Below are 15,770 nucleotides of genomic sequence, written 5' to 3'. Positions count from 1 at the left end.
AATGCCATTCTATGGGCTCATGTACTAAACGTTGAGAATCATCCTAACCTCCTGTGCCATAGTAATTTGAGATGCTTGTTGATTTGGCAATTGGTCACACAAAATAAAACATACAAACATCATGTGTATTCTTCAGCCAATCGGGTCTCCAAAGAGTCTTTAAATGTTCAAACTGAACAAAGACTCTGCATCTATCAAGGTCACATTATTGTCTCGGACAGCTGCTGTCTGCCAGGTAATGTGCCATTTTTTTTTGTTTTCTTTTAGCTTTACTTAGTGGTAATAGGTAGTTTCAGATTACTGTGGTAATCCGTGCAGAACTAATCGCCTAATTAAATGTAAGACAAGTCAATGCACTAACACACATTGCACAATATTTGCTATCAGCTTTTTAATGACTTTATGGCATATATTGACAAAAGCATATGAAGCACTTAGCAGAAGAAATATTCTGACCCCCTATCTACTTCTAAAGAGTTATAGCAGGTATTAATATGACTGAGCAGTGACACTCTCCAGTCTTCTCAGGTATTACAGGCTTTGTTCATATTTTTTCTTAATGTATTTTGCTAATATTCTGAGGAAATATTCTGAGTTCAAAGATGAATCTTCTGAAAAGGAACTTTAAAAAGAGGGAAGCATCAGTGTAGCTCAGGTCAGATTTCAGAATTGATGGATGTGAAACGTAAATCCTTGTTGGAGTGAAGTATATGAGAAAGTGATTATGTATCCGTGTGACTTGGCTTGAGTTAGAATGATAAAGAGCGCAGGCAGAGTGTTTGGCAGAAACACAGCCATGAAGAAGTTCAAGAAGCTCTCAACTAGTATGTAAAGATGAATGAGGTCGCAAAGAAGATTTGAAAATGAGTTGGACATCACCGAGCCAACAGGCGAGGTAGATGATTTCTGTAGCAGTGTGTGGGAAGGAAGACTATAGCCTGAGAGAGGGAATTAATCCCATGTACAGCGGGATATAATTTATAAATGCATAGAATTTAATACATAGGATATAATTTATAAATGCAATACCAAATCTACTTACAAGTTTAAGATAAACATCTTATTTTCATAAAGATTTGGGGAGGGCAAAAATTAGAAGTTCCTGTGTGTGAAACCGAGTAATAGATTAAAGCTTATTTGGCCTGAGATTTTTAAAATAAAGGCTGAAGGGCTTCTTAAAAGCAAGCAATTCGGGTGTGTATTTCACAGACACCAGTTGATTTTTTTGGTCTTTTTTTGACCTCAAAACTCAATGTCCTATGACTCATATTAGCTGTAGGCACTTCCAAATTATTAGATTACTTTGACTGAAGTAGGTACAAAACTAATCTCCAACTCTGTTTTTTTCATGTGTAACAAGAAAGAAAGAAATAAACAAAACCCCTCCAGCCAACCCAAATAGATTAGCTAATGATGAATGCATTGGTAATTTTAAAGTGACTGTTAATGTATTATTTAGAGCTGAGTTTATTTCATGGAAATGACGTGTGGATTTTTGGTGTTGTCTTTGTGTCATCCTTGTTTTCATGTTTTAAAGTGTCAGTCTCTAATTCTTTGTTTATTGAGCTCAAAACTCAGCCAAATTGACTTCTCGAGATTAGGTTGACATCTGAAAGACCAGAACTTTTACCTGTCATCTTCACAACTCTTCTAATGTCAGTAGAGTTCTCATGACTTACACCTACTAAGGTTATGGACTTATAAAATACAAAACTGAGATTACTGAGCCTGGTCAGTAGCAACAGTTTCCACTTTTATTTCATATGAGTGTTTTTATACCTCTTTTTATATATGTTTTTGATTTGTATTTGCTTGTATTTGTTTGTTACATGCTCCTCCTTAAATCTAGGTGGAAAAAAGTTACTCATAAATTATTTATGAAGTAAGCTTGAAGATTAATCAATAGAATATATATATATTCACATATAAATATACATATAAATATATATATTCACATTAGTAGCTGGAACTATTTTGGGTTTTTTTTGTATATTCCTATCCTTAAGTAGAACTGGTGTATTGTAGCTTTTGAACAATAAAATTAGTCACTTACTATGTGCAAAATAAAGAGACTACAGAATGGTAATACTACAGGATTATGGTAGAGAGGTCCCCAAATTCTTGCAAAATCTCCATAAAAAAGATTTTGCTTGTCTGTTTGGACAAGCAATTTTTCACCATGCTGCATACAACCTTAGTGAAATTTCCATATGATTGGAATTCCTTTTGTTTTAACTTATTTCCTGAAAAGCTGTTTTTCAGATTGTCACACAAAATTGATTTACTACCATACCTCCGTATCCCCTTAAACAAGTAGAAGGTAGAAAGAAATGGGAAATAAAAGACAAACCAACCAACCAAACATACCAAAACCAACAAATCAGCCCGTCCCTTCTCCCAGAAGTCAAAACAGAAGGGAGCAATGTTCCTGAACACTGACAAATAACAGAAGAAAGCAGGAGAGGAATATGTGAGAAGAGTTGTGGGCAAGGTAGCTACAGAGATTATAAAATAATCACAATGTGATATTTAAACAGTGTTTTATGGTGTTTCCATAAACAGAGGTGTTTCCATTAGTATATGATGATAATGAATCATGATCATATTTCAGCGACAGTTCTCGCTATGACAGCAGACTTTTCTGATTTCTTTTTTTTTTTTTTTTTTTCCTTTTTATTCCTGTGGATCACATACAGAAGCAAAGGAGAGAATTATTTGAGGAACATAATCAAATGGAAAAAGAAAATACATATTTGTACTCAGAAGCAGACAAACAGACACTGTAAACACTGGAATTGTATTTCATGCTGAAATTCAGCTGTCTCTGTCAGGTTTCCACTTAAAATTCTGTATTTTTATTATACTGCAAGAAATTAGGACTATGAGTTAAGCAGCAGTAAATCTTTAATCCGAAATATATCAGTGCATATAGCGTACAATGACACAAAGGCTATATATCTTATATATGTCAATTACTTAAATTCTGAAAATCATAAACTATGTGTACTTATATTTGTCCACTTGCATGTTAAACTCTTGTATAAACTCTTGAGAATGATTTGCTGTAAAAGTGGATGTTATATAGTCCATTTTATGTTTAAAACAGGCAAGAGTAGGTGAGAGTACTAACCTATAATAATAATAATAGGCTAAAAAAAATGATAGCAATGTGAGGCATGAGCTGATAATATTGCTTTAACCTCAAGTTTAAATCTACAAAGTTTATGAAAAGTTAAAGAGTGAACTTTGACTTTACAAAGAAAATAAGAAGGCATAAAAAAATCAGCATTTATACAGCAACATCAATTCATTTTTTCTGGAAAGAATCTTATCTGATTTATTTGCTAAGGTTTTTTGAGGGTAAGAGGCACTGCAGTAAATTCAGTTCTGGCTCGCTAGATTCTGTTTAAAGACTCAGAGCTGCAAATAGCCCCAGTATAGTCCCAATATTAATTCTATTCATACAAGTATCCTGATGTTTTTTGTAGAGCATAATATGCAAAGCTGTTTTCTTTTTTTCAGCAAGACTCCCTTCAGCGGCTTGTCGGAGTGAAACTTGATAATGCTCTAGGGTCTAGTAAATATATGCACAAGTAGTAAAAAGCTGTGTAAGCATTCACAAGAGTCCTTCTTTTACTTTGAATCCTAAAATATTTATCGATAATGGGGTAGAAGCGTTAAAACAGACAGATTCCCTTTGAAATCGGTACGCATTTCACTGAATCAAAGGGTCATATTATATCTGTATTTCTGCAAAGCTGGTACTTCAGTTTACAAAATAACAAAACGAAAAATAGTTTTAAAATGAGTATTAGGATTTTTTTTATATACATCAGTTAATATAGCTCATTTTTCCATTAGGTACTAGCCATTTTAAAAGAGAAAAACCTTGTAACAAAACAAGAAAAATCCTACTGAGCACTTACAGATCTGTATGGGATTGTGTATGTATTTTTTGCGTAACATTTATAATCATCTATAACAACCTATAAGCTATGGATGTCTACACACTGTGAATTATAACACTTTTTTGTCCAAAGTGTTAGTACCATAGACAATAATATGACCAATATTTCTCTGCCCAATCTTGTTTTGCAGTCCCTTTTAACTTGTTTCTTGCATTTTGTATGTTCCAGTACACATTCATTTTTTTCTTTATTTCAGTATCTTCTAATTTAAACTCTGATGCAAATCCATTGCTATAAAGGATGAGTATACTCTGATATTATATGTATGACACAGTAAAGATAACTTAATAATAGACAGTATCTATATTATAAGAATATAAGACAAGTTGACAAGACTTTTAACTGACACACAATCACCCATGGAATCAGAGAGAGTGTGGATGATACCCTACAATTGTATTTAGCCTCCTTGATAACAAGAATTGCATAAATGTTTAATTAGTTAATCTCCTTCCATTTGGAAGGTCTAAATAAAGTGATATATTTATTTCTAAAAATTTTCAAGTGAGCTTTATTTTTTGATTTTCAGACTATATTACTTGAAGTATCAAAATAACGTACGTAACTCCAGGTATCTGTACAGAGTTTGAAAATGAATGACAAATAAATGCTGTTCACTGTAAATTGCAAGAAAAAAAGCACAATTTAATCTTAAAGCAGCTTGACTATTTTATAGTCAATTGTCAGTCAAAGCCAAAGTTAAATAAGAATGAGAGGGAGCAATCTTGCCAGTCGTAACTGGGACTGATGACCTTTGCATTTATCATGTGACTAGGAAAGCAAGGAACTTTAAGGTTCTCCTCCTTCAAGGACGAGAAATCTGAGGAAGCTATCAACAGGTGTAAGGAAGCTATCAACAGGTGTATCAAATTCTGTTCAACAAACCAGAAAACGTTATGGTGTCCTTCCACCCAGGAAGTCAGTTTGACAATCACAACCCAGTTCCACATCACAAGTGATGTGAGCTATAAACAACTGAGCTACTTAAGGGATATGTATAGGTTATTTAAGAAGTACTTGTAACTCTAGGACTAGACTCTGGTTTAAAGACAGGCTGCCTTTGGGAGAGCAGTACTGCATTGATTTCTTGTGGACAGCATGTGCTCCAGCAGAAACTGCATCGGCATCAGAGGATGAACAGCACATCCCTGTCTGGTAGTCTGGATCCAGCTATCTCCTATATCCTCCTCCTCTACACAAGACCAGTATGACAGCAGCAGCTATGCCCTCTAGCCGTCATGCAACTGATCTGCAAACAGGAAGTAAAAGGGAAACCCGCACTTCCTCACAGTGATTTTTTTTTTCCTGTCTAGAATTTGGTCCATTGATGTGTTGAGTTTACTAGTTCTGATCGAGAAGAAATGCTTTACATATACTTATCATTAAGACACTGTCCTGTTGAACTGTTATTGTGTCTTCTGCCACAGAATTATTGAAGAGTTTTATGGGGTTATTTTTGTAGAGGGAAGACTATATTCCTTGCTAGGTGAGACAATAATTTTGTTTTTGATCTTAGTTAGAGGAAATACTGTCTTCAAAAACAAACATTTTCCTAGTAATTGCTGTTTTACAATTCTTAGTAGTGAAAAAATATACTACATTAAATTTATACCTTAGGCTAAGAAAGTACTTATCACTTAGGCTCTAAAAAACAATTCCTTCATTGGGAATAATAATAACTAATCTCTCCTTTTTAAAAAGACTTAATTTTGAAGCATGTCCAGGAAATACATAAACCTCTGACAGTGGTAACCTCTCCATCTCTCCCTTCCCTGGACAGCCTCATCCTTCTTAAGGCATCAGGGAGCTGAAATAAAACATTATTTGGGAAGGACACTGCCCTAACTGAGCAAAGATTTGTATCCTATCTAGGGACCTTTATTTCTTTCTTTTGTGGACTATTATCCTTTCCGTAGGGGCAAGTCCTTGATCTTCTCTAATTTCTAGTCAGTGAATCCTATGTCAGGCAAATTAAGTCATAACATTCCTGAACTGCTTCTTATTTAAAAACTTCTCTCACTACATTTCTCTTTCTGCATATTCCTTTTTTTCCACCTACTGCTTCTATTTCACGTAGGTTACAACCGTCATAATTGACATTTCTATCTGTCCCCTTTGGTTACACTTTCTGACCTGTGGTAAGATTACATCTACATCACTGCATCACTTCTTCCAGCACTGACTGGCACATATGCAGAAGATATTTACCCATAAGTAGCACACATGTTAAACATGTTATCCACATGTTAATATTAATTTTGTAAAATTTATGACTTCTTTGTAAGGTCGTTGATTCTCTCCAAACTAATTCTGTGAATTCAAGATCGGACTTATTATGGATTGCTAAAATTAGCTATTTAAAGCTGCAAAGAGCTATTTAATTTGCCTGGAAAGTGCAACTATTATTAATAACACACTGTAGACAAAGAGTTTAGATCTTTGTGTAATTCTATGGTGTGAGTTTGAGTGCTTTGCTCATTTTTTCCCTAGGTTTTAGGAAAGGTTCACAGTGTATCTTAGGAAAGTAGAATAGGATGCACTTCACCCTTTGTGGATTTCTTAAAAGCATGCATCATTGAAGAAAAAAAAAATAGATATTTTGACAGGAAAGATTCCAAATATAGCGGACGTTCTTCTGAATTACAGAAAAAAATATTGTTCATTTCTATGTCTTTATTTTTCCCCCCAGATCTTTTCAAATGAGCAAAAATAACCAGTAATAAGTAGGTATATAATATAAACTTTAAAACCTTTACAACCTTTAAAACATTTAAAAATGTACACAAGAGAAATTGTTACTAAAACTCTAATAACCAATATGTTATTCCATCAAGAATCCTTCAATCTTCGGTCTATAGAGGTAGGATATAAAAGTCTGTAGAAATACAACTGCTTTCTTGAAATAAGTTGAAGCTAGTTTAGTGAAACTAAAATTTGTCTGATACTATTTTGATACCCATACAAGAACATGAAATATGAAAGTTACAGTGAACTCAGCAGCCTGCTTCCAAAAACTATGAACTGGGTATGCATAAACTCTTAAGAGCGTCTACTATGATCTCATAATACCAACAAAGTTGTTTGACTTCCACTTATCTCCTGTGGCAGTGAGTCCCACTGTGTGAAATGGAAAAGTGATTTTATGAAAAAAAAAGTCTTTTTATTTGCTTGATCCTTTCATCGAAAGCCTACTCATAGTGCATAGTTGTTACGTGTATACTTCTCTATATCATTCAAATTTCATAGATTAACAGCCATAGGACGCCAACAATGTGTCATTAATCACATCATCTTTAGATTGATTGGGAAGAGCTGTTCCATATTTTCCTCTTTACCCTGTATCCTGGATAGGTGTCTGTTGTGGCTTTATAAACTGTTTTTCCATTTCATCCCATTGCTTTCAGAGTTTTTAAAGCCGATTCAAATAGTTGACCTAGTTGAAAGAAAACCTCATATTCTTGTTAAAAAAAAAAAAGAGTCATAAATTTTAGAACAAGAAAAGGAAATGTATAATAGGTAACATAGTTGAAGGTTTTTGGCTTGTTTTTGTTTGTTTTGCAACCTGCATGTCTTTGGGAGGGCAGACACAGAGAAATGGTGGTGCAGCCTTGGTATGCAGGTTGCCTACACAGGTAACTCTGCAAAAAGGATAGATTAATGTATCTTCAACCTGAGATCGTCATAACTGCAGCTGATAGCAGGATGGATGGTATGGAGTGTAAACAATATGCATTGTTGGTGAGTCAAGAAGAGGTGTTAGAAAGGCTTGCATATAGCAACTGGTCTGTTTGAAACTCTCTGAGTCATTTGTGCTTTTGTCATTTTGTATTATCCAGTGTAAAGGAAATGGTGGCAGACATGAAATTATGTGAGACCTTAAGATATGCAGTAGAAAATCAAAAGGACTGAGGACATAGCTGTGATGAAGCAGTATGTATTGTAAATGACAGCTGACCATACAGACTGCAGAAGACTCCATGAGAGGCAGCCAAAAATAAAGCTTCTTGTTGGTGTTCCTGAGTTAGGACTTTTAAGATGGATTTACAAGAAAGGGAACTCATAGCTCTTGGGCATAATTACTTGAGGTTAGGATAATGCAAAAATGTCTAAATTGTGAGAAGGAAAGGCACCTCTCTTCTCCCAGATAGTTTATACCTGCCATCTGTTTTAAGAATAGGTCCTTTTAAGATGTGTTTGCATGAGGGCATAATTATAACTTCTACAAATCAGAAGACTAAGCATAGTTTCAAGAGGAAGTTTCAGGAATTTTCATCCATACTCATTTATATTAAAGAGTAAAATAAAAAATGAAGGAAGGAGAAGGAAAATAATTTAGTAACAAATTAGGAACCTTTTTTTTTTAAAAAAAAAAAAAAAAACACATTATAACTAAATATGGCACTACAAGTGTTCTTACTCAGTAGTCATAATTAGGCCATTGATGTAATGCACTAAAATGAATGTTATAATGAAAGAACCATTAAGTGCCTGGAATATTTATTTATGTATCATAATTGGCTTGAATTTATTTTTGAATTTATTTTTTATTTTAGTTCATTTTATTTTAAGATAGACTTTTAAGAGAGTGTGAGCTGAGTTTTAATATCATTGCAATGTATAAAGTAAATGATATGGCCTTGGTCTTCATTTAAAATGACTCATTTAACCTCAACATAAAGAATGACATAATCATAAATATATCTCCATAGATTAAGAATTCTGCAATAGTCATGAACTCTCTTTTCAAATTACCATGAAACTCATTTTTATCAATCAATATGACATATACAACTAGACCAAAATTAACATTTAAGATTTTCTCTTAGTAGAAGAGAAATGAGTTAGGGATCTCTTAACCAAACTGGACATACACAGGTCCATAGACCCCGATGGCACACATCTATGAGTGTTGAGGGAGAAAGTCATTGCAAAACTGCTTTCAATCATCTTTGAAAGTTCATGATCATCAGAAGAGATCACTGCAGACTGGGAGAAAGTCAGTTCCATCAATATGGAATGAGCTGGAAAGAAGATTCTTCTGAACCTATCACATGAATCAAGAGTGTCTAGCTACATCAAGTTAGCCACTTGTTGATCTTTACTCTTGAACAACTTGAGTAACATAGACAAGTGATTGAACTAAATCAGAGTAGAAAGGGCTTTTCAATCACTAGAAATTATATATTTCCATAAAATCTTCATATTTCCATAAACAGCACTTCTGGGAGGGGATACTGGGAAAAATCTAATAATATTATAATCATAGAAATGAACTGTTTTCATATTGCTCCAGAATTTACCTATTATAACGTATCAGCACTTTTTTTCCTACTTTTTCCAATAAATTTACTCTTTTAAAATCCTATGCTTTATTTTTTTCCCTTATATCTCCTTCTTTCTGCGAGTTCGCATTCTTCATATGAAGAATGTGTAAGTGCCTTACTTTTTTAAACAACTGGGAAATCTCAAAGACACATCCACCTTTTTCTGTTTCCACATCTTAACATCTTTGTGAAGAGAGGACCAACGTTGTTTCTTTTCTATGTCCTATAGATATGGAAGGAGTCAATAAAGATAATGGACTGATGATATCATGGTATAATAGTCACATGATGCTATCAAGATATAATAATCAAAGATCAATGCATTATTCTAGTCTGAAGTCTGCTTTATGAAATTCTCATTTCAGCATCTACCATCCTATGTTTACAACTGTAATAATAATAAAAAGTGATTTTTTGCTGGAGAACTTACAGAATCAGAAATAGTCATGGAAGACTTGAAAGACTTAAAGTAGGCACAGCTTCTGGAAAGTAAATAAGCACTATGTTTTTTCTTTCAATTTTTGTCATCTGTGACTTTCACAAGGTTTCTTTTATTACACTGTACAGTTGCCATAATAACAGCATGTCTGTTGTTGGATACTTCAAGTTGTATTTGTCAGAGGCACACCATGCAAGTAGGAATATTGTGCTTTAGTTTTGACATAGTATGGAATGACTTAGTTCACTTATTTGGATTCAGCTCTCTGAAAGTGGTTCATCCAGCTACCCAGTTTATAGAAAATGTACTTACTTGTCAATTTTTACAGACTGATAGTCACTCATTTCAAGCAGTAACAGGGTTTTGTAGTAGACAGAAAAAGTTTTGTAAAGCATTAAAATTATTTCTGAGGGGAATGGAATAAAACTTAGGTAAGTGCTGTTTGGTCCTCAGACCTGTAAGGTTTGACAGGATAAACTTTTAAGGATACAAAATAATGTCTGTTTTTTGTCTAGGTCATCAGCCAATCAGTCTCAGTTATTTCCATTTACTGCTGATATAGATAGAACTTTCTTTTAAAATTTTTTGAAAAGATGAGCCATTGAAATTTGAAATGTTTCTGGAAAGTGTACTCCAGTACTGCCTAATAAACTCTGTTTTAATAGATAATTTCTAAATAAAATTATTTTGCTGCTTTGAAAAAAAATGTAAACTTATCTGGTGCTAACATGCTTCTTACTAAATACATAACATCATGCAAACATATATGTGACTGAGGAAGTAAGGATGAGTGAGGACAAATGGGATTACCAAAAGGAAACAAACTCATCTTGTAAAACATGTAAATATTACACAGTCCTTGCTTCTAATCTGGAAAACTTTTTGAGTCTTAGTTTTACGACTATTAGCAATTTTTTTTTTTTTTTTTTTTTTTTTCGTGAATGTATAGAGGTCTTTTGCAGTTCAGTTGTTTAGGTCCATTGTTTCATAAAACAATGCTGGTATTTCTGCCCAGAAAATCTCAGGCAAAAATATGCCAGGTGTATGCAGCATTAATCTACAGTCTGGATAATCAAGCAATAAATAATCAGGTCACCATAAATCCTACAGCTGACATGTTTGGGATCAGATGATGCTGGGAACTATTCATATGCAAATATCTGTATCATAGTTCTGCTTTCAAAATACATTGAATTTTGATAGTATAGGTTTCTCCATGGAAAACTTGCTTGATGTCTTCCTTAAACAGAACCAGATTTCCATTTCCTAATTATTATACTGTGTTACTTTACACAGGGTAAGCTTTCTGGAGTTTCTGAAAGCAAGACCTTTTTGTTGTAATGTGAGTTGATTATTCAGGAACTGAGATGCATAAAATCCTGGGTCATATTTAAAAGTCTTCTCTTATTTAAAACTTAACTTTTGAGAATATTCTTCTTTTTTTTCTATAAAAGCTTTCTTTTTTATTTGCATGCACAAGTATGCCATACCTGAAACACAGAATGAGCCTGGAAAACTAATTGCTAGGATTTTAGTAACACTTGTTCCTATCATTTATTTATTGAACTACATTAATCAGTTTCTTCAAATTCTTTGGCATCAACTTTTGTTTCAGAGACTTGATGGAGGAAACACAACTCCCCTCAAAAATCATTTTCATTTAGGTATTGGAACCTATATTAAAGAGACCCGTGGAAAGATTGTCACAATTATATTCGAAATATAAGACTGTTATTTCTTTCCTATGTGTAAAACTCAAAATTTGGGAGGAAGACAAAGGTTTACAGAAGATATCTCTGATTGTGCTGTACTATGCAAAAGAGACATATCTATTTTTTGTGTGTGAAAATGTAGATTCTTTTTGTGAATTGACTAAAAAAATTAAACAGAAGAAGAGAGGAAACTAAATGGCTATAAAGTAAAGCATATCCCACTGAAAAGGGAGAAGTGATTGCTTATTTTATAACAGGTGTGTATGATTAACATGACTCTGCCTACATTTTCTTGCATGGCAGTCCTCCTCATATTCATGCATGGCTTAACACAGAGTATATGTACAGGCAGGGTCAATGAGGGTGAACCAAAACCTCTAGTCACGAGGCTAGAAGGTGACCTTTTCTGCTGTGATGCCAAATATTTTGTTAGCGATCTCAATAAAGGCCCCCTGGTATATCATTTGGTGTGAGCATAGATATTAAAATATTAGAAAAACAAAGGACAATAAAGAAGATGAGTGTGATGTGTAGAGAAAGCAGAATAGATGACAATTGCAATTGAGGTTTCAAGAAATATCATGCATGGTATTCTGAAACTTTAGTATGCTTTCTTGCATTGCTGTGGTAGCTTTTTCTTCATAGTAAATTCTACTCCGACAAGGAAAATAGTTTGATTGCCCTCCTCTTGCTGTATCTTTTAAAAAATACTTGTTAAAAGTATTTGTTACTTTTACTGCCTATTAAGACAATAATCTTTTTCTTTAATCTTTAATCTTTTAAGACAATTTTTGTTACTTATTGTCTTTTAATAAATACTTGTCTTTGCTGCAGAGCACAAATAGGCAATACTTGGACTAGAGCACAATGTATGGAATTTGTGTATGTCTATGATTTCAGCTAAGTAATGTATAACACCAAAGTTGTAACTAGCTTTAATTTTTCCTCTAAATTTAATTTCTTCTTATGTTGGGGAGAGGGGGTGAATATCAGGTATTTTTCAGATCACTTCTTTCATCTGCAAGAAGTAAAAGAAGGAAGTTTCTGCTACATAATGCTTTTGAATTTACAAAATCAACAGATAATACTTTTCAGTAGCAAAGTTTGGACATTGGATTCCCACTTGGCCTCCTGAAGAAGGAATCTGTGGTCTTCATAGTAATAAAGAAAAAGATAAATCTCTGTCTTGGTTAGAGAATTAACTGGGATGAAGTGTAAGGAGAGTTGCTATCACATAATTACGGCTACTAGACTTCATAAAGCACATAAATTTTACTGCCTACCTGCAAGCAGTCTGTCAGTTGTTTTTTTAATCTTTACACCACTCAGGTACAGCACCACAGCGATAAACACTTGAAAATGTAGATAGATTAAATAGATTTTAACATTGGTTTGTGCAAAAGGCAGTTTTCAAGGGCAAAAATAATACAGTGCTAAAGACCTTGTCATTGACAAGTGTAACTAGGTCTCTCCCACTGAAGTCTGTAAGAGAATAGAAGCAGACAATAGACAATATGGTCTACAAGAGCCTCACTCATCATTGAATTCTTTTAATGGATAAAGTAAAGCTAGCAGAATTTATTGTATATGAACAGTTACACTTAGAGCTTTTCATGTCCCTATGGAATGGCCTTGGCTGCTATTTGTCTTGCAGATGGTCAGCTTTCCATGATAGATTCTTTCCACTGTTTCTAGATGAAGGAAAATATATTTGGCCAGTTCTTATCACCCCTTAATCTCATAAAGTGTGATGTAGAAAGGAATATAAGCATCGTGTAGAAAGGAATATAAGCTTCCAAATGCCAAACTTCAATGGTCAAAACCTTGAATAGCTGCTGCCTGACTTAGAAGGCCACTAATTTTTTTCCAAATTCTTTCAAGATTCTAAAATTTTGCTATTTAGCCTGCTCAGAGATGTCTGTGCCTTGATTGTGCTAGATAACTTGAGTCTTGCTCCCCTTAAGATTCTTTAACTTAAACAGGAAAGGTGTTCTGCAGGTGTTCTGCATTTTTACAGTGTACCTAATCAGTATGGTGCAACATGATTGGCCGTGCTAGGTGACACAGGCCATACATAGTGACTTTTTTAACCACTATCTTAGTGCTGAGAACATCATCTAATATTCAAGTTTGTTTTCTATCCAAGAACTTTTTAGCCAAAGCTTTTTATTCAATTCAAGAGAGTACTTCAGTGATGAGATGGTTCAGGAGTACATTACCATTCCATTTTGATAAAATTATTCTATTTTGGAAGAAATAATTTCATATTCTTTCACCAATGGAAGAACAAGTGTGAGAGAAATTTAGTTTGGGCTGGAGAGGGTGCTGCTTTGGAGGAGGACATGTACTGTTGCTTTAGGTTTTGCCTGTTGTGATTCACATTCTGCCATGTTAGATAGGCATATGTTAGATGCAAACACACAGTTTGCAAATCTTTTAAATCTAAACATTTAATTGAAATAAAGACGGATTTATGCACATTCTTATGAAACGTATGTCATTGCTTTTACCAATAGACTATGCTTCTATGTTCTGTGAGTAGTTAAAAACAGCCAGATATATCATTAATATACACTCATATGATAAATTCAGATCTTGAAAAAACATTATTAAGATGAAAAAATAAATTCAGTAGATTTTTTTTTTTAAAAAAGATATTTCCAAAGAAAAGGTAACATATTTCTGTCATCTTGACCTATACCAATCAACTCGTATTTGAATAGAAGAGAAGAAAGTTCTAGGGAGAAAGCTAATAGAAGTCTCAATACAGTACATCTCTGTGCTTTGTTTCTTGTCCTGAGAAACTTTACTACCTGTAATATAAACATCCTATCGTATTTCAGAAAGGGTTCATATTTTTCACACTCACTTATATAGCATTATTATCCAGAAGAAAATCTCTAAAATTACAACTAGTTGTTATTGCTATTGTTATTGTTAAATATATCTTTCTTTGTAAGAGTAAAAGTAAGAGTAAAAACTCCATCTGGAGTATATAGCATATACTAGTATATTTTATGCGTATGTGCCCTAGAGCCATCTCTGCTGTGCATTATTGACAATTGGCAACGGTTTTGCAGTTACATGGCGGCATATGCTAGGGTAATATTATATTGTTCCACATCAGAGCAGATAGGTATGATATATCAGAGCAAATCAGTGAGTGCTTGGCTGTGTTAATGGACAAAAAGAATGTATTTTCTGAAAGTAAGGTGCAGCTACATCATTATAGAAATGTGTGCATATACAGTATATATTCACTGTAACTTATCCTCTGTAACTATGGAGAAGACACAAGTACAACCTTATAGTTAGCTCATGCTAACATCATTTCTAAGTCAGTTCACAGTTTTGAAAGAATTTCTGGCATTCCATTCTATCATTTATCTACTATTTTCTTGAATTGACAGACTGCAATGTAGAGGACCAGCATCTCTTCCAGAATTATGATTGAAATACAATGACACATCAGGAAATATTTGTTTCTTTATGTAAGAGAATTTGTTCATCATCTTTGCATTACAATGTTGTTTTCATTTAAATATTGTTTTCATTTAAATAATTGCTAGATATCTGAAATTACATATTCTACAATATTCTTATTACAGAATATTGCTATAAAAGGTCAAGATTTTCTTTAGATTAATGGAAAATAAACTTATTTGTGTTAACAACATTAGAAATAAACAGCATAGATAGATAACAATAATAATATTTTATCATGTATATGTTTTTAGCACTGTAAATATATTCAGGAATTCATAGAATTCAGCTAAACTTCTAAGGCAGCTTCGGGTCTGATACATAACATAAAGAAGCTAGAGACAATGACTAACTCATAAATCTGCAGAGCCAGACAGTGTCTCATATGCTCCTCCTCAACATTACATTTTATTTTGTAAAGAAGATGAATCATAGCTTCACTTAAGCTTTGGGGATGAAAACAACACTATGTGCTTCATCCTTTAGCACTCTGGTATTTGCTCAAGAAACCTGAACAGGTACATTCAGTCACTCTGTCCTATCTCACTTCCCTATCATGTTGGTAAAGTAAGGTCAAAAAAATCAAATCTTATCAGTGCTCCATTTTCCACATTCAGCTCTGTTCTATAGACCAATCACACATTTACCCACAATGAGCATGTTAAAAACTCTGTGCATTCAAATTACATTTCTTCAATACTATTGCATAAATACATAAGAATATTCTGAGATGCATATGTATAAAAAAGCAACTTAGGCTTGTTTTGGTATCATATAAATTCTTTAGTCATATAAATATTGCACTAAACATATGGAGCATTTTAGAGACATAGTTTTTGAGGCA

General features: G+C 33.5%; 1 protein-coding gene across 1 annotated transcript in view; it reads left to right on the top strand.

The window, feature by feature from the left end:
* Nucleotides 1–206: 206 nt before the first annotated feature.
* Nucleotides 207–15,770, top strand: part of SLC16A7 (solute carrier family 16 member 7) — a 58,446-nt gene continuing 42,882 nt past the window's right edge. Inside the window, exon 1 of the mRNA XM_026050293.1 lies at nucleotides 207–235. The gene's annotated coding sequence lies outside the window, so the exon portion shown is untranslated. The remainder of the gene's footprint in view (nucleotides 236–15,770) is intronic.

Source organism: Nothoprocta perdicaria, unplaced genomic scaffold (genome assembly GCF_003342845.1).
Source record: "Nothoprocta perdicaria isolate Ctin4 unplaced genomic scaffold, notPer1 scaffold_67, whole genome shotgun sequence".
NCBI lineage: Eukaryota > Metazoa > Chordata > Aves > Tinamiformes > Tinamidae > Nothoprocta > Nothoprocta perdicaria.
This window is presented reverse-complemented; position numbering and strand designations above follow the sequence as displayed.